Below are 21,260 nucleotides of genomic sequence, written 5' to 3'. Positions count from 1 at the left end.
AGTCAGTCATTTCCTCTGAAACAAAAGATGTTTTAGAAAAGGAAATCCTTCAGTTGAAACAAAACTTTCAAGAATCAACTGAAAAATACAAAACTTTAAATGAAAAACTGACTGATTCTTTAAACCAAACCAATTTTCTTGAATCTGAAAACAAAAGATTGATATGGAATATGAATTCTATCAAAATTGCTAGAAAACTAAGTGATGATGTTTTCACCAAAGCAAACACCTTAGGAACTGGCAAAATTGATACGAATTACAGACCAGGAATTGGAAGAGAATCCTTTGAAAATGAACTAGCTAAACAAGAAAACATGACAATTTGTGAAAACTCTGAATCCACTCTTCCAGATCTTTTCACATCTGCTAATGATGAAGATTCAGATGACGAAACAGTTATCAACTGTAGCCCAGATGACACTGCTTTCACTGTTTCCAAAAAGTCTATCAAAAGAGTTGTAAAATCTGAAAAAAAACTTTGCTAGTTCTTCAACAAACCAAATCAAACATACCGATGAAGCAACCATAACCCCACTTAACAAACCAAAGGCTTTTGAAAACAAACCAAAGAAACCTGTTAAACCATACGTCATACCTCAAAAACAGGTTTCCAAACAAAAACCAAAACCTTTTCAAAAACCTTTTGAAAACGCTTTCAGGAGATCACCTTTAAAAATTCAATGAACTTTCAAAAACGACCAAATCAGAAAGTTTCAAAACATCATCTTCAAAAAGCCTTTCATAACCGCCAATCACATCCCAGATATGAAGAGAACTTTTCAAAAAAAATTTCACATCTAGGATATCATTCACCAAATCACAGATTTTATCAACCAACGAATTTTCAGAAACAAATCACTTTTTGGGAAAATTTGATAAATAAAATCAAACCTCAACCATTCCATCCTTATAAACCAAACTCTTATAGCAATATGAAGTCAAATGCTACAAGAAGTTCGGTAAACAAAAAACCCAAAATAAAAACAACTAACAAACCAGGACCCATTCAGATTTGGGTACCTAAATCTTCTGTCTAAATTGCAGGTATCTAATGCTGGAGAACCCAAGGATGATACATGGTATATTGATAGTGGCTGCTCCAAGCATATGACAGGAAACCGAAACTACCTTCGTGACTTCAAACCCACCCAAACCAATCAAGACGTTACCTTCGGCAACAACATGACGGCAAAAATCAAGGGTTATGGAAACATAACAAATGGTAACTTCACCATAAAGAAAGTTGCCTATGTCGATGACCTGAAACACAACCTCATCAGTGTTTCTCAACTGTGTGATAACAATCTTGAAGTCCTATTCACCAAACAAAGAAGCTTGATCATGGACGCCAAAACCAAAGAAATCATTGTTGATTCTTACCGTGCCGGAAATATGTATCCACTTGACATGGATCTTATCTATGGTAAACCCGATATATGTCTGCTATCAAAAGCCCCAGCAGATATCAGTTGGTTATGGCACCGCCGCCTTTCCCATCTAAACTTTGGGTACATCAACAAACTGATCGGCGATGATCTTGTTAGAGGACTGCCACTTCTGAAGCTTGATAATGAAACTCTGTGTGCTGCTTGTGAAAAGGGAAAACTTTCCAAATCCACTCACAAAAGCATCTCAGAATCTAGTGTATCCGAACCACTAGAATTGCTGCACATAGACCTTTGTGGCCCTGCCCAAACCCAAACCATACAAGGGAAGAAGTACATTCTTGTTGTCGTTGATGGCTTCTCGCGCTTTACTTGGGTCTTCTTCTTAAGACTAAAATCAGAAGCACCTGAAGAGATGATCAACTTCATAAAACAAATCGAACTGAAGCTCAAACGACCTGTTCGAAGAATCCGAAGTGATAATGGTTTAGAGTTCAAAAACAAGACTCTAGATTCATTTCTCAAAGACAAAGGAATTGAACATAACTTCTCAGCCCCATACACTCCACAACAGAACGGAGTTGTCGAAAGAAGGAACATAACTCTATGTGAAGCTGCAAGATCAATGCTTATCTTCGCTGATCTGCCACAATACTTCTGGGCAGAAGCAATAGCCACAGCTTGCTACACTCAAAATCGTTCCTTAATCCAGAAACATCTTTATAAAACACCATATGAAGTCATTAACAACCGAAAACCAAACATCAAATTTTTCCATATTTTTGGTTGTCGATGCTTCATAAAGAACAATAAAGATCACCTTTCAAAATTTGAATCAAGGTCGGACGAAGGAATTTTCCTTGGTTACTCATTTTCTTCAGCTGCTTATCGAGTACTGAACAAACGTACCAGAGTAATTGAAGAAAGTACCGATGTTCATTTCGATGAATTTTATGTCAGGAAATTGGATCGTGAACATTTTGGTTCAAAAATGATCGATAATATTTTTCAAAATCCAATTCAACAAACACCTTCTCCTGACAGAGATATTGAAATCGATCTTGATTTACTTTTTGAACAACCCAAAACCACTTACAATTCTGAACTTCTAACTACTTCTATTGATTCTACAGGAACAACCACTGAAGGAACTCCACAAACAAACCGAAATGATGCAGATCAATTCGAGGGGGAACCACCTACACATACTTCTTCATTGGAACAAACACTAAATCCTCCTTTAAATACCCCATCCCCAAATATCCAAAACAATCCCGATGCATCATTTATGAGGAAACCTTCAAACCTATTCCAAGATGAAACTCCCGGAGAAGAACAATGGGATACTGAAATTCCAATTATTATAGCGGAAGAGAATCGCTTAATAAAATGGACCAGAAACCACCCAACTGACCAAATCATCGGAGATCCAAACTCAGGCATCCAAACTAGAGCCGCAACTTCTAATGATTGTTTATTTGGAGCCTTCTTATCCATGACTGAACCCAAAACCATACATTCTGCTCTCAAAGATCCAGACTGGGTAAAAGCTATGCAAGAAGAGCTAGAAGAATTTGAAAGAAATGACGTATGGAATCTTGTCCCTACCCCACCCGATGTTTCTGTTATAGGTTCAAGATGGGTATTCAGAAACAAAACTGACGATCAAGGAATCGTTTGTCGAAACAAGGCACGTCTCGTAGTCAAAGGATATTCACAACAAGAAGGAATCGACTACGATGAAACATATGCTCCAGTTGCTAGAATTGAAGCAATTCGCATCTTTCTTGCATATGCTGCACATAAGAACTTCAAAGTATTCCAAATGGATGTTAAATGTGCATTCCTACATGGAGAGTTAGACCGCGATGTATACATCCAACAACCACCAGGTTTCGAAGATCCCAAATTTCCTGATCACAGCTTCAAATTGCAGAAAGCTGTCTATGGCTTGAAACAAGCACCCCGAGCCTGGTATGCCACATTGACAACCTTTCTCGAAGAATCAGGTTTTAAAAGAGGTTCAATCGATCAAACCCTCTTTCGTAAAATCTATAATAAACATCTTTTAATCGTACAAATATATGTTGATGACATTATTTTCGGTTCTACTGATGAATCTTTGAGTATTAAGTTTGCAGATCTAATGAAGAGCAAATTTGAAATGAGCATGATTGGGGAGATGACTACTTTTCTCGGACTTCAAATCAAACAGTCAACTGATGGCATTTTCATCAACCAAGAGAATTATGTCAAAAACCTACTCACTCGCTTTTCAATGGACAAATCCAATACCGCAAAAACCCCAATGGCTTTTGGATACAAAATCGATGCAGACTTAAATGGCAAACCTGTTGATCAGAAAAGATATCGTGGAATGATCGGATCACTCTTATATCTCACTGCCAGCAGACCTGACATCATGTTTTCTACATGTGTCTGTGCCAGATACCAAACAAATCCTATGGAATCCCATGTAGTTGCTGTGAAACGCATCTTCAAATACCTAAAAGGCACTCCCAAACTTGGCCTTTGGTATCCAGCTAAATCCGATTTTCAGCTGAACGCTTTCACCGACTCAGACTATGGAGGATGCAAGTTAGATAGAAAGAGTACATCTGGTAGCTGTCAATTCCTAGGAGGTAGACTAGTGAGTTGGACTTCAAAGAAACAGACTTGTGTATCCACATCAACAGCAGAAGCTGAATACGTCGCTGCCGCCAGCTGTTGTTCGCAAGTCATATGGATGCAAACTCAACTGCGAGACTATGGCTTCAAAATTTCACAAATTCCCATATTTTGTGACTCAACCAGTGCAATTGCCATTTCTCACAATCCCGTTCACCATTCCATGACAAAGCACATCGACATTTGATATCATTTCATCAAAGACAACATTCAAAAGGGTCATATCGAATTGCACTTCATCAACACCGAAGATCAAATTGCTGATGTCTTCACTAAGGCTCTCGATGAAACAAAGTTTCAATACTTCCTAGGCCGTCTAGGAATGTTAAATCCAGATAACATCCATCCTTAAACTTTTACTTTTTGTTTGTACAAAAGTGTGTTTATTTTCATTCAAAAGGAAAATTCAAAAACAATTGAAAATTGCTTTCCTTTCAAAAATACCAAAAACATTCAAATAACCAATATTTCCAAAAACATTCAGAAAAACAAATCTTCAAAAAAAAATTTAATAAAAGACTTGCCATAATAAGCTTTTATAGAACCTTGTGATTAATCTTCTCTTGACTTAATTTTCAGATGCTTATGCTCGATGAAGATTTTAAGTCATATTGATTCTCAATTGGAGTGAAGGTTCAAATATCCTACTTTTCATAATGTATATAACTTTATTTCCTTCGATTTTATTTCATTATTGACGATTTTAAACAATCAAGGGACATAAGGTTAGGAGGTTCAGATGAAAACAAAAACCCATGTGAGAATTTGTGCCTCGTCGATCTAAATCATTGTGGAAATCATTTCTTGTGAGCTTAGGTGTGTCACTATTGCTTAGGTATACCCAATTATACCTTGTCACGGTCTCATTTTTGCTTAGATATCAAAATGACCAGGGACGATACATTCATTTCTTACATACTAGACAAACTGTCTTTTATGCCACCTATCCCTACCTAGATAAAAGCCAACCAAAAATGAAGACTTGCGATCCATCAAGCAAACAACGACATATCCTTACAAGAAAACCAAAGGAAAAACAAATATCTATCAACATCCAATCCTCAAAGACAAATCAACAAGAAAACAAATGGATTCAATAAAGATATACCAAACAAAACAAAAAAAATATATTCTATATTTGGTATTTTCAAACAAACTTTCAACCAAATGGTTATTTCAAAACAAAAATCATAAAATCCCGCGATTTGTTTTAACCATTTTTCACAAAAGAAGATATCTCAATCACTCAAGTCAAATACTCTTAAAAAGGTCTCAAATGTAGCAAATTCTCAATGCTAAAACAAAATATCTTTTTACAATAAATCGATATTGATCAACAAACAGGATACTATCAAAGAAGAAGCTGCAACAACAATGGATTTCCCGGGATACTGTAGCCTTCATCACTGAAGAATCTTAGTTGCAAACTGCACTATGAAAATTGCTAAACCCCTCTACATAAATTTCCCGACGGAGAGAGAGAGTGAACTTTAATGGCATGAATGAAGAAACCCGCTGAGTAATGCCGAAACCAGTCTTATGTGATTGATTATCTAATAATGCGACTAAGTGATTTTACAGGAAAAGCATAGCCGAACACCTCCGATATGAGTGTGAGTCGTCAGAGAGAGATATCACTCATTTTTAGTGATCATTAACTTGTTCTGCTGCCAGAACAACCAAACACCCAAGTGAAGTGTGAGCTATACCTATGAGCGTTCATCTGAATCGACATGTTAGACCACTTGTCGTCATTAATAATGCTATAAAATCTAAGGAAATTTCTTTAGATACATATATGACTACCCTTTGATAACTGAACCCGAGACTTTGATTCGGAAACAAATTTCTGAAAATCTTTTACATAAGATATGTTAAACCAAGTCACAAACTTTCAAAACGATTACAATGGTTTTATATATATCTTCTCATTGACAAAACTTTTATCCCAAATCTTCAAGATTAAAACTGTTAATGTGATTATATCTATCCTTATTTCATCAATGATCACATAGGGGGAAATTGTTGAAAAATGTTTTTATATGTGATCATCACTGAAATAAGACGAATTGGTTTTATATTATCTAACAAATATTATCAGTTATTTCAGGTTGCGTGGATTCGTGCTTAATTATGAAATAGAAAAATATGCAAAAGACGAAATACGCAAAGACGGAAAAATAGACGCAATATTTGGTCGTTTGAAGACAAAACAAATCAAGACTAAAATCGTCAAGAATTTAAAAACCTCAAGGGTCAAAAATGAAAATTCAATTCACAATTGGATATATATATATATATATATATATATATATGTATATATATTATATTGTATATATATATATATATATGTATGTATGTATATTGTATATATTGTATATATATATATATATATATATATATATACATGAATCATGCATATATATATATATATTGGAAAGAAATCTTCACAAAAGCAAAAGTACCAAACATCATGTGTGCTTCCAACCTTTACAATCAATCACTTCATTACTTTTCCTTAAACAAACAAGAGTTGCTTGATTCCTTTGCATATATATAGATGCATGTTTACATGAGTTTTTGTGTGTGTTTTGTGTTTCCTTGTAATATATCTCCTATTACTCTCTCATCTCCAGAAGAATAAACACATAGCCAACCTCAAAATACTCTCCAAACACCCTCCAAATACCCTCCTTAAACCTCCTCCAAAAACCCTTTCAAATCACCACAACCATCACCACCTTGCTGTTTTTCGACATCAGAATTTGCAAGTTAAGAAAAAATTCACCGAGCACAACTCAAAAAGATAATACGGGAGAGATTTGCACCGCACATTATTCAGGACCTTACCTACATCCAGGAATTTTCCTCGATTTTTTTGACCACTGCAAACCCCAGAGAGACGCGAGAGAGAATTGGCTATCCAGAGAGATTTACTACGAAAATCTATATTCATAACCACCCAAAGCTCTTTCAACATCACCCTCTTTGTTACCTTATACCACCAAAACTACAACCTTATTCCACCTTCTACCACCCTCCAAATACCCACTTCAACCTCATCAAATCACCTTAAAAAAACCCATACCCACATACAAAAAACATTACCCGTGTATTTTGTATCGTTTTGTAAACAATTCATTGTTACATAAAAAGAACTTATTGTTACTTACCGGATTGAACTTTGAACAAATAGAAACACAGTCTATTAAGATCCAGACCAACCCTAAGCCTGTTAGTCATTTATTTGACTAACAACTTGACAAAACAGTCGTTCCACAAGTCCCGTTCTAACACCACCTAATATATATATATTTATATATTTTATTAACGCTTTATGTCATTTAAATACTTTCATTTATTTCATTTATAGCTTTCAGTCATTTATAGCTTTCCAGTATTTATTTATTCCGCACTTCTTATCTTTCCGCATCTAATCTCATTAAATATATATATCTGTCACCCAGTAACTGGTAACCGAGCCTTTTATTCGTGGTAATCAGATTGTTATATATTTTCAACATATCTGATCACACAAGTTATTTCTCGTCTCTTGACTGAGTTTGCTATGACAAAATTAGGTTCCTTGTCTTTTTTTCTCGACATTAGGGCTACTCATTCCGCTCAAGGTTTGTTTCTTTCACAAAATGTGTTTGCTAAGGAGATTTTTTCTTGTACTGACATGACCTCTTGCAATCTTTGTAGCACTCCGACGGACACTAAACTAAAGCTTTCTCCCTTTGGTAATCTGATTTCTTGTCATACCTTGTGTTGTAGCTTAGTGGGGGCTCTCCAGTATCTGACCTTCACTCGTCCTGATATTGCCTAAGTTGTTCAGCAGATCTGCCTTTTTATGCATGATCCTCGTGAACCTCACATGCTCGATCTTAAACGTATTTTGCATTATCTCCATGGTACTATTGATCACAATTTCTTTATTCGTCCGTCTCATGTCAATCGTTTAGTGTCTTATTCTGATACTGACTGGGTTGACTGTTCTACGACATGTTGGTCTAACTTTGTGTTCTGTGTTTATCTTGGTGATAATCTTCTGTCATGGTCTTCAAAATGTCAACACGTCGTTTCACGGTCTAGTGCCGAATCTATGTATACGGGCGTAGCTAATGTTGTCGCTAAAGATGCCTGACTGCGTAATCTTCTTCTTAACTAGCATGCCCTTTTTCTCGTACAACTATTGTTTTTTGTGACAATGTGAGTGTTATGTACTTAGCATCAAACCTGGTTGAATACCAAAGAACCAAACATGTGGAAATAGATTTATATATTGTTAGGGAACGCGTTGCCATTGGCCAGGTTTGCGTGTTACATGTTCCATCTACTCATCAGTTTGCTGTTATATTTACTAAAGTACTACCTACACAGTTGTTTATTGATTTTCGGAACAATTTAAGCATTCGTGAACCTCCCGTTCAAACTGAGGGGGAGTGTTAATTATTATATTTATATCGTGTAGGCTTTTATATATTATTCTTAGTATATGGTCCTTTATGTAAACTCATTATACTTTTGTATTATTTAAAGCAATAAAATACATCTAAAACCCTAACGAGTATTTTCACTAATCAACACTTGTTTTACACCCCTTTAAGTGCAAATGGTAAAGGGTCCTTATTAGACGACGACACGGTCAACGTAAAATGGCATGAGCTAAGCTAAAGTCACACCAAATGTAATGACTTTTTAAAAAAAAATTCAAATATACACAAAATTGGGAGCAAGGACTTCAATATTTTATCGACCACGCTCAAACAATACAAGCTTACCAACAACGGTAAACCGTTCTGCCACCAAAGAATGTGGTTAGTTTGTCGTGAGGGTCCAAAATGGGTCCTTCAATTAGAATCACTTTCGGAATCCACCATTGACTCCAATAGAACAGCCGGGAATATTTGAGTCAGATATGAGTTTTCGCCTAGATGAGACGGAGGGGACAGAAGCTAAACGGGCGGCATCGTCAGCTGCAACAAAGAGGACCGATAACGTACTTTCGAAAAAAATCAACATACGTCTACTTTTTCTCGAAAATAAAAGACGAAGTTCGTCGCCAACAAATAATGCTTACCGACCTTTAAATTTTGAACACAATGCCTCAACCGGATGTCGCACTGAAAAATATAGAAACATTTTTAAAACTTCAATGCATAAAACTTCAATGCAAAGTTCGTGAAAAATACGATGATTAGTTTTTTCTAGTTTTATATATCTGTGTAGGTTTAAATTTATATATTTTTTTATTAGTAATGCAGGTTTAAATTTTTATGTTTTTTCTTAAATTTGCAATGTATGTTTTTTAAAGTATTTTTTTTTTTGGTAAAATGTTTATTTGGTTTTCAAAATTATGTTTTTTTTATTTAATGAAATATCAAATAAAAAAAATTAAAAAAAAGTATAGATGAAGTGGAGTGATAACTATTTTCAACGTTTTCTGGTAAGGTATGGTGATGTTGTGAAGCTGATATGACACAGAAATATCGTTACTTTTTAAGTAAATACATTTTGATCATACCTGTTAGCCTTCGTTCACAACTCCTTTGCAACGTTACACAAAAGAAATAAATGTTCGATGTCGCCGGTCTCCACCAAATCCAGGTCAAATTTATCATTTCAAAATTAGTATATTTACCAATGTTATCAAGATCGGGATCTTATATAAGATCGTTTTCCGCTTTACAAGATCATAATCGTAAGATTCAATAGGATCGTAAGATTCTACCAAAATCAATTTAAACTATTAAAAGTACATTTGCATCCATGTGTTAGCCACTCAGTTAATAATAAATAATTTAAAACATAAAAATACATATTCAATGCATTATTTAATAATAAAAAATTCAAAAAAATATTGTATGTAGTTAATCCAAGAAAAATATTAGAATTTCTTTTAAAAAACTGTAATGATCCTACGATCGATTCTATGATCTTACTATCCTACAACGATCTTATCGAAAAACGATCCTAGTAAGACCGAGATTGATTTACCTAGGTCGGATTTTAGGATCGTACGATCCTACGATCAAGATCGCGATATTAACAACCTTAATATTTACAAATTTCCACCGTTTCACCATATTTTGATCTCCAAAAGAATTATTTAATTTGATAATCGACATCCATAGGCTTGAAACATTTATATATTTACAAATAATAAATTACTTTCTATCAATTTAAAACAAATAATAAGATAAATGGTAATTTATTATATTTTAAATAAAAATAAATATATAAAAGAGTTTATTTATAAATAAATAAAATATCTAATTAAATAATTAAGATAACTAATAAGTGTTATGAATTTGTTAACTTAATGGCTTCAAAGGCTTTAGAAATAAAAAAGGTAGGTGTACAGTGAAAATATTGGAACGTTATGAATTCCTGGTATCCCCTTATACTTAATATTTATAACTAGTAATTGAGCTCACGCTTTGCCGCAAGATTTTATGTGTTTTTGTTGCGTATTAAAAAGATAGATGAAGGGAAATCATATATATATATATATATATATATATATATATATATATATATATATATATATATATATATATATACTACGGGAATAAGGGATAAACATAAAGTTTTAGAAAGTAAAAGAGTGAAAATGACATTTTAAAAAGTTGAGGATGGAGGGGTGAAAGTGATATTTTAAAAAATAAGGGGATGAAAGATATCATTACAAAATAAATGGGTTGCAGGTGATGGATTATACAAAACTGGGGGATGAAAGATGAAGGGGTGAAAATGACATTTTACAAAGTTGAAGATGGAGTGAGTGGAATTGATGTTTTAAAAAGTAAAGTGACGTAAAAGATTATTTCACAAAATAAAGGTGTTGCAAGTAACGGATTATACAAAGTTTAGGATTAAAGTTGCACTTTATGCATTGACATACTTGTACATTGTGCATTAACAATTATAGTATTAGCTACAACGATTTTCTCTGTTGAGAGGGTGAAAATTGATGGATTTTATATATTACAATAACTATGTGCTTATGGAATTTCACTTAACATTTAAAGACACATGCAACCTAAAGGGTCTATGTCTCTAACACTTTGAATGTAACATGCTATGAACAACAACAATTAACTTGAACCCTAATGAATCCCTAGTATAATCAAATAGAGTAATTAGGGTTACATACATTTGATTTGTTGTAGTAAACAAATCACTTCAATCTTCTTCTTGAAAACCTTGGAAAGCGGGCACCATAAATCTCGTGCTTCTAATGGCTCCCACTCAAAACCTAGAAACCCTAAAATGAAGAGGAGAGAGAGAAGAGATGTATAATTTTTGTTCCTAAGCCTTATGGGAAGAGCATGAATAAAATTGAGGCTATAAGGGGTCCCATTTATAGTATAGGTAACTTAGGGACAAAGAAAGATTTAAATAATTAAATAATAGATTTAATCCCTATTCAAATCTTTTCCTTATCTGCATCCAGGAGGCTTCTGGAAACCCTAAGGAGGTTTCAAAAACCGTGCACCCCTTGGATGATTCTAGAATGGCTTGTTTTGTTCAACTATTGAGAAATTACAACTCACCCATTGCACCTTTAATTAATTACAATTAATCCCAAATTAATTGTAGATTAATTCTGATTAACAATTAAGTAATTCTAATTTATTAATCATATAAATTAACAAATCAATTATATAATAACTGATCACATGTTAATTTATTAATTACATAATAAATTAACATATCAATTATCTATTTCCAATTAATATATTAATCACATAATATATTAACAGATTATTTATCTCTCTTTCTCCTAATATCATTTCTAAGCATTTCTGGTTATGAGGGCAACCCAAAAGGAACTTTTCTAATAATTCAAGATTATACTAATTTAGTTATTGGCTTAGACATATAATCCAACAGTCTCTCCACTTGGATAAGTCTAAAACTAAATTACATGTATAACTTCTAAATCAAATAGCAAATGGGGCTTTCCAAAGCAATTGTCGAACTCTGATCCGATCAGATACTTGTCCTTAGATAAGTGATCAAATATTCCTTCGTTCTTCAAGATATCATATGGATACGAGACAAGGATTGAAATCAATCTCATTATCCAAAATTCTGTTTCTCGATTTCCCGATTTCCCGATTTATGACGACTGAATTCAGACCACTAATTGAAGACATCAATTTAGTCCGGGCAAGGCTTTGCACATGAATGTCAACATCAAATCATTGAGGGGCCCAAATATACCGATTTTTCTGTTAAGTCAAAAGGTACAAATAAACTTCGACTTATATGTTGTATCCTTTACTTATCAAATCATACATGATACTACATTTTATAACATCATGTTACTGACACGTTTTCGCAATACCAATGCACAACCGACTTGTAAATTACAACTCATATATCTCCGTTTTAAGAATATAAGATATTATCTTCTCACAATTAGTTGTGATAAAATCCATGAAGTAATTCTCTGAGCGTGGGTTTATCCAATACTTAAATCTCCATTTCTAAATACTCATGAATGTTGTAGCAATACAATTGCTATATCTAAACTCTTTAGACACTCTACAATCCAATTCATGAAAGTCTTAATTCACTACTTACTTCCTAAAGTATGAGCGATTGTGGAACTTTGAATAATTAAATTATTCAGGAAGTAAAACATGCAAAGTGAAACACAATAATAAACTAATTAACTATGGTCTCAAACCTATTGAATATAAATAATCTCTATTAATTAATCACCATAATAAGCACGACTGTATTCATTGTATAATGTGCTGAGCAATCAACTAACCACTTGAATTTAATAACATCAGTCATGAAATGTTAATTACATATATACTATGTCTCTCTATGGTCCTTCCCTTGTGAACAGATCGACTGGACACTATTCCAATGATGTTCCTTTCACTATTCTAAATTCTTGTCATTGTCTAAAATGTATTAGAATTCCAACCTTACATGCATCGACCTTCCGTGATGTCGAGCCTTCAAAGTCACAGAGACCGAGCCAACGATATTACAGAATGTTCCATTGGAGCTTTGTTACTAGAAACATTTTCATGGTAATGAATTTTCAAATTCAAGGTACACTCCTTGAACACTTCTCTTACATTAATGTTTCCAATTCACATGTAGATTTAATAACAACCTCTCATTATGGAAACATTTCCATATTCCATAAGACCATTAATTTTGACAAAGATTCATCTCAATCTAAAACATGTCACTGTGGTCCTCCCAAACAATACCATACTTCCAACTGTCCATAAGCAATCAATCTTCAGTAAACCTCAGACAGTTCTTGACAGTTGTTTAACAACTCCAATGTCACACCCCCGAACCAGACGACGGAAAACGTCCGGGGGATTGCGCGTGACTTCATCTTGTAATATCATCACAATTGTATATAATTGAAACAAGACAACACCATCATCATACATATCAAGATACAACCAACATTGTTTACATCAAGTACAATATCATAAATTACATGTTCAAAATATTTAATGTATGATGATAACAAAATATAACAATTTCCACCATTTCCTGCTGACCTTTCTGCTTAACGATTCCCTGAGAATACAAGTTATTCTAAAAAACGTCAACATATATAATGTTCGTGAGTTCATAAGCATATTTGAATGAAAGGTTTTGAATTGTTTGTAAACACCAGAAAATCCGATATTTTCTGAAAATGGTTTGAACGTGATGTATCAAAATTAAGTATTAATGCATGTGTGTTTACTGTATTTGGAATGTATATCGAATGTAATCCAGATAAAAACCCTGTATTTTTTGTAGCAAGTAAAAGGTATTGTTTAACTGTGTATTACCCCATAAAATCCTATATTTTCTGTTTATAAAAGTGTTGTGGTCTCAACCCTAAGACTGAATATCAGTGTATGTATGTTATTGTTTCAACAAGATTTCACAGGATGTTCCATAAAATTTTGCTGGAGAGGATCTCTAAGTGAGCCGTTTTAACCATACTTGATTTTTGACGAGTTCGCTTGTCGTGGCGTTCTGAGGCGCCGGTTTGATTTACGGTAAGGTTTGTCACCCTAGACTGGCTTAGTCTAGTTGTAGCGAACAGCTCAGGTATGGGGTGTCACCCCGTATAGATCTATACACAAACTCTCGCTCTCCCTCCAGGAGACTCTGGTTATAACTACAGGCTACGATCGTACACTCTAGAGGTGTCAACCGACATGTCTCACTAGCATCCTTGACTGAGTTTACGCGAATATTGTATTATGTTATATGTATAATGTTTCCGAGTACGTTCTATGTTTGAATAGTCCAACGAGTATGTATATGAATGTACAAGACCCAACAGACACGTAGGAGGACCACTAAGGCCCAATAAGCATGTAATTGGGCCACTAAGGCCCAATCAACATGTAATGTACAATCCAGGCCCAATATTCATGTGAATGGGCCACTAAGGCTCAATAACATGGATCGCAGGTATTAGGCCCACTAAACATGAAAATTTACACCTTTAGTCCATTTGTATGTAAGTTGACATTTTTGTCCCAAATAACCATAAATTGATATATTCGGCCCATTAATATAAAATTTACATTTTTCAGCCCCTTTTTAATTAAAATGACATTTCCATCCCCTTTTAAATTAAAATGAGATTTTCGTGCCCTTTCAAATTAAAATGACATTTTCGTCCCCTTTTAAATTAAAATGACATTTTCGGCCCAAGTTTTGTAAAATTAACATTTTCGGCCCAAATATATATAAATTGTCATTTTAGGCCCAAATTTGAATAAAGTGTCATTTTCAGCCCATAAAACCATAGATTTTCATTTTTGGCTTCAATTTGTATAGAATGACATTTTTGGTCCACAAAAATCATAATTTTTACATTTTGGGCCCAATAACCGTAAAGGCCCATAAAATGGCCCATTACACGAAAATTGTACTTTTGGTCCCTTAAATGTTATGAATATCGTAAAGACCCACTTTTTAAAATAAAATGACTCTTTTGACCCTTGTATAAACCGTAAATGTCAAGAAAGTCTCATCTTTTTGTTTATTTGTCAAAAATGGCCCTTTTTCAAGATTTTGTTTAGTTTCTTTTGAATCTTCACATGTTTAACACATTTATCTTTATAGTAAGTTGTATGAAGTTGTAACATCCCGAAATTCAGGTACAACTATTTAGCCCTTCTTTTATTCAAAGTGTCAAGTTAAGCCCTTAAGAGGAATTGGTAGCAAATGAGTACGCTGGGCGTACTCAAGAGTACGCTGCGCGTACTCATGCGCTTATTTTGGACGCGGACTCGCCTGAGTACGCTGGGCGTACTCAGGGTTACGCTGGGCGTAATGTGTCCAGGTGCAAACCCTAATTTCTGACTTGTGCCCTATATATTTGGATGCTAAGGCTTATTTCTCAGCCTCCATAGCAGTGAGTAAAACCCTAAGAGAGAGCTTTTCATCGTTCTTAGTGAGTGTGTGTGATTTTGGAGCTAAAAGTGCCTTGGTGTGCTAGTGAAGAAGAAGGAGAGGAGTTTGTGGAGACTAGAGTTTGAAGTGCAAGTTTAGATCTGAGATCTACAGAGGAAGGAGCTGCATTTGGAGGTATAAAGTTCAAAACTTTCCTTTTCATTTGGTTTGTTGCTTCATGGACCATTTTAGGGTTAAAAGTCCCAAAGGTGGAGACTTTATGAGTGTAATGTGCTCCATGGACCTAGATCTGTCCCATTCAGTGGTATTTGTGTTGTAGATCAATAAAGTTCCCATCTTGGTCGTGGATATGAGATCATGCTTGAGTATTGGGCTTTCTAGTGTTAGGAAATGGTATATTTTGGGTGTTAGTGACTTGTTCAGCCATGCAAAGGCTTAAAGTCATCGACTTTATGGATTAAGAGGCTTAAAAATGGTTAGATCTAAAAGTTGGACGTGAGTCTTAACTGTTTAAGACCTCAAGAGCTAAGGGACTGAAACTGGGATTTACGCCAGGGGTAATCCCAGTACGCGCGGCATACGGGGAGGCGTTCCCCGATTCTGAGACTGCCGGGTACGCCCAGCGTACACATCTGGTACGCGCAGCGTAACCCTGAGGGTTGACTTTTGGTTGACTTTTAGGGTTTGGTCTATAGTGGGGCCTTTGAGTTATGAGAGGGGTAAAATGGTCTTTTACCCTTCTAAGAGTACTAAGAGGAGGAATAGTCTAGCCTTGAGAGATGTATTGATTGAGAGTATTTATTTTACATGATTAGGCGGAGGCTAGACCTGATTTTACAGAGTTCGAGCTTTACCGAGTTACCCGAGGTGAGTCTTCTCACTATACTTTACCTAGAGTGGTAATTAGAGCTATGAGACAGAGTATGATGTATGCTTTTGCATGATGTGATTTCTATGTGTTATATGCTATGTATGTTACAGAGTTTTCAGAGTTAGGACCGGAAGGTCCACAGAGTTAGGGCCAGAGGGCCCACAGAGTTATGAGACTGGAGGGTCCCACAGAGACACCTTGACCAGAGGGTCATCAGAGTTATAGCCTCGAGTGGCTAATATGTGTTGTGTGTGGTATTTTGGGGAACTCACTAAGCATTTATGCTTACAGTGTTGTGTTATGTGTCTCAGGTACCAGCGAGGATCGCGGGAAGGCGCCGGCTTGATCAGTACACACACGGGGAGATTTTTATTATGATCTTGGGATATGATGTTATGATTGACTATGTGATCCAATGGTGTTTTTATAACGATTATGAATGAAAATGTGTTTATTAAAATGTGAAAAATTGTTTTGAAAATTTGGGTGTTACAAGTTGGTATCAGAGCCTTGGTTTGAGGGATTCGGATTCATCTTCGGGCGTATCTGAACTCAAACTGAGGATTTGAGAGAAATTTTGATGACTAAAAACTTTTTTTTTAAAGAGTAAAAAGAGTTTTGAGACAAACAGAGCAGAGTCGTGTGTACGATCAGCCAGCGCCCGAACGGTGATTTCCCAAAATACCCTTGTAATTAGTGTTATGAGATATATTATGTTATGATATATGATGAGTTATGCTATGCATGCTAGAGTAGAATAGGTATTCTTATTAGGACTAGAGTGGCCTGATATGTGACGCCTTAGTCTAGGAGTTTTGCTGCTAGGGATACTTGAGAGTGTTTAGATAGCAGCGAGGAGTTTATGAGAGAGCTGCTAGTGAGTAGCATATGGTTAAAGAGAGTAGAGTAGTTGGGACTTGGGATCCAAGGAGGAGGACTTAGAGTGGATGCTGATGCAGTGTGGACGGTAGTATAGGGCCCGTACTACTGAAGACACCGGAGCAGTGCGCACCCTAAGTAAGAATCCATTGGGTACTAAGGAGCAAGTAGGGTGGAGTTATCGAGTGCGAGTATACTCGAGCGAGTCCCTGATATTTGTTATGTTGTATTTCAGAGACATCATGGTTGGGACACGCCACACACCAGAGAGCAGCGGTACTAGCGATGAGGAGATCCGTAGGATCATTCATGAGGAGGTGGCTGCGGCCATCAGGGCAGAGATACCAGAGATGTTCGGGTCTATCAAGACCACACTGATAGATACATTTGACGAGAGATACGCTGCTCTTTCTGAGGCTGCGGTTGCTGCGGCCACTGCGGCTATAGCTGCGACTAGGCCGCAAGGTGGTGATGCATTGCTGTTTCGTGAGTTCAGCAACACAAAACCACCGGAGTTTGATGGGACCCAGGACCCGATTGCAGCGATGAGGTGGATATCAGACATTGAGGGGTGTTTCTTTACTTGCTCATCTCCAGAGCATTTGAGAGTCCGGTTCGCGTTGAACCAGCTTCGCTTGGGAGCGAAGGACTGGTGGAAGTTTGTGACGGCGCACTATTCGCCTACTGAGCTTGTTGCAGTGACCTGGGAGAGGTTCACTGCTATGTTCCGAGAAGAGTACGTTCCCCAAGTGGAGAGGGAGCGTTTGGCCCAGGAGTTTTTGACCCTCAAGCAGGGTACGGAGTCTGTTACAGTGATCACCAGGATGTTCCATGAGCGGGCGATGTTCTGCCCAGAGCACGTGTCCTCCGAGCAGGAACGTATGAGCCGATATCTGAGCATTTTGAGGAGGGATATACGAGAGTTCGTGGAGAACTTGACGTACCGGACATTTGCCGAGCTTCAGGCAAATGCCCGGAAGAGGGAGATAGAGCTGGAGACTCAGGCTAGGGAGGAAGCGGAGTCTCAGGGGAGGGATCGGCGACCGACACAGTCTCAGCCGGCAGCCAAGCGGGCCAAGCCTGCCGATTCGAGATCAGGGAGCCAGAGGGGCCGCACTTATGGAAAGTGCGGCAAGAGTCATGATGGAGTGTGCAGAGCAGGGTTTTGCTACAAATGTGGCAAGGAGGGGCGTATGGCCAAGGATTGCCCCAAGGGGTTTGCAGTCTGTTTTCACTGCAACCAGACCGGACACCGGAAGGCCGAGTGTCCACAGTTACGAGGGTCAGCTCAGGGAGCTTCTCAGGGATCTGCTCCTGCTGCTGTTCGAGCTACAGAGAGTCGGCCGGCGAAGGCTGAGGCACCGAAGGCTCGCGGGAGAGCCTTTCAGTTGACAACGGAGGAGGTCCGCACAGCACCCGATGTGGTAGCTGGTATGTATTCTTTCCTCTGTTCATTTTGAGTTTGTAGTGTTATGCTTATACTGTGATATGCGTAGGTACATTTCTTGTGTGTTCTGTACCTGCCTTGGTGTTATTTGACTCGGGTGCGAGTCGGTCTTTTGTGTCACTAGCGTTTAGTCAGCACATCAGTATCCAGCGTGAGGCGTTGAGTCGACCTCTACGAGTTTCCATAGCTGATGAGCGAACGGTGTATGCTACTGATGTGATTCGAGGATGTGTACTCGAGATCTTCGGTGTCGAGTTTCCGATAGATCTGGTCCTGATTGCTATGGGGGACGTATGTGTCATAGTGGGCATGGATTGGTTGAGCCGTTTCGGAGCTGTGATTGACTGTGAGCGACAGTTGATGACGATACGAGACCCCAGTGGGGGAGTACTTACGGTGTACGGCGAGGGTTCCCGTTCTGGGTCAGCATTTTGTTCGGCCGCCAGAGCGAGGCAGAGTTTACAGCAGGGCTGTAGTGGGTTTGTGGCTTATGTGGTGGATACGAGAGTAGATGCAGAGAGACCGAGGTCGATCGATGAGGTCCCGATAGTGCGCGAGTTCCCAGATGTTTTCCCTGAGGAGTTGCCGGGTGTGCCTCCCGAGAGGCAGGTAGAGTTTCGTATTGATTTGGTTTCGGGGGCAGCGCCTATCGCCAAGGCGCCCTATCGCCTTGCGCCACCAGAGATGCAGGAGTTATCCTCGCAGCTGCAGGAGCTGCTGGGGAAGGGGTTTATACGGCCGAGTAGCTCGCCGTGGGGAGCGCCGATCCTTTTTGTCAAGAAAAAGGATGGTTCACACCGGATGTGCATTGATTACCGGGAGCTGAACAAACTGACGGTCAAGAACCGTTACCCCTTACCGAGGATCGACTTTATTCGATCAGTTGCATGGAGCGTCTTGGTTTTCCAAGATCGACTTGAGGTCTGGATATCATCAGATGAGAGTACGAGATGAGGATATCCAGAAGACAGCGTTCAGGACTCGTTACGGGTATTACGAGTTCGTGGTGATGCCTTTCGGGCTCACCAATGCACCGGCGGCGTTCATGGATCTCATGAACAGAGTATGCAGACCGATGTTGGACCGTTCGGTGATCGTGTTCATCGATGATATACTGGTGTATTCGAGATCCAGAGAGCAGCATGAGGAGCATTTGAGAGAGTTACTTGGAGTTTTGAGATCGGAGAGGCTTTATGCCAAATTCTCCAAGTGTGATTTCTGGTTACGAGAGGTCCAGTTCCTAGGGCACCTCGTTAACCAGAATGGGATATTGGTCGACCCGGCCAAGATTGAGGCGGTTATGAGTTGGGAGGTGCCGAGATCCCCCACCGAGATCAGGAGTTTCTTAGGGTTGGCTGGCTATTATCGGAGATTTATCAGGGATTTCTCCAAGATCGCCGTGCCACTCACCAGGTTGACCCGAAAGGGTGTTGCTTTTTCATGGGGACCAGAGCAGCAGGCCTCCTTCGAGACACTTCGCCAGAGACTGTGCGAAGCCCCAGTGTTAGCCCTTCCGGAGGGGATGGAGGACTTTATGGTGTATTGTGACGCATCGATATCGGGGCTGGGAGCGGTGCTGATGCAGAGAGGGCATGTGATAGCATACGCATCGAGGCAGCTGAAGCCTCACGAGACGAGGTATCCCACCCACGATCTGGAGTTGGGGGCTGTAGTGTTCGCCCTCAAGATCTGGCGTCACTATCTGTATGGGGTTCGGTGTACCATATACACGGACCACAAGAGCTTGAAGTACTTAATGGAGCAACCCAACCTGAATATGCGCCAGAGGAGATGGTTGGACGTGGTAAAGGATTACGATTGTGAGATCCTGTACCACCCGGGTGGTACTTGATTTCTCACTCGTAATCATTTAGCAGCTCAACCCATCTTCGTTGCCTCATGTTTAATTCTTTCTGATTCAGAATGTGCTGGAGGCTTTTGTGGTCGGTGAAGATGGTGCACTTTGTACCGTAGAGGTAGTGCCTTCAAATCTTTAGGGCGAAGACCACAACTCCCAGCTCGAGATCGTGAGTGGTGTAATTTACTTCGTATGTCTTTAGCTGCCTGGATGCGTAAGCTATCACCTTCCTGCGCTGCATGAGGACACAGCCTAGCCCTTGATTCGAAGCATCGCAGTAGACCATGAAATCTTCGGTTCCCTCTGGTCAGGATAGCACTGGTGCACTACAAAGGGCTCGCTTTAGGTTTTGGAAGGCGGCTTCTTGATTTTCCGTCCAGTTGAAAGACACACCCTTCTGTGTCAAGGCGGTAAGGGGTTTGGTAATCTTAGAAAAATTCTGGATAAACCTCCGGTAGTAGCCTGCGAGACCCAAGAATTGACGGATTTCTGTTGGGATTCTCGGGATAGCCCAACCTTCAATGGCCTTTATCTTGGAAGGATCTACGTGAATCCCTTCCTTGCTGACTACATGACCCAAAAAGTTTGCACTGTGGATCCAGAATTCGCATTTGGAAAGCTTCGCATAAAGTCTTTCAGCTCTTAGGGTTTCCAAGATTTGGCGGAGATGTTGACCATGCTCTTCTTTGCTTCAAGAGTAAATGAGAATATCGTCGA

Source organism: Lactuca virosa, chromosome 8, assembly GCF_052849685.1.
Source record: "Lactuca virosa cultivar CGN04683 chromosome 8, Lactuca_virosa_CGN04683_v6, whole genome shotgun sequence".
Classification (NCBI taxonomy): Eukaryota; Viridiplantae; Streptophyta; class Magnoliopsida; order Asterales; family Asteraceae; genus Lactuca; species Lactuca virosa.
Note: the sequence above shows the minus strand (reverse complement) of the source record.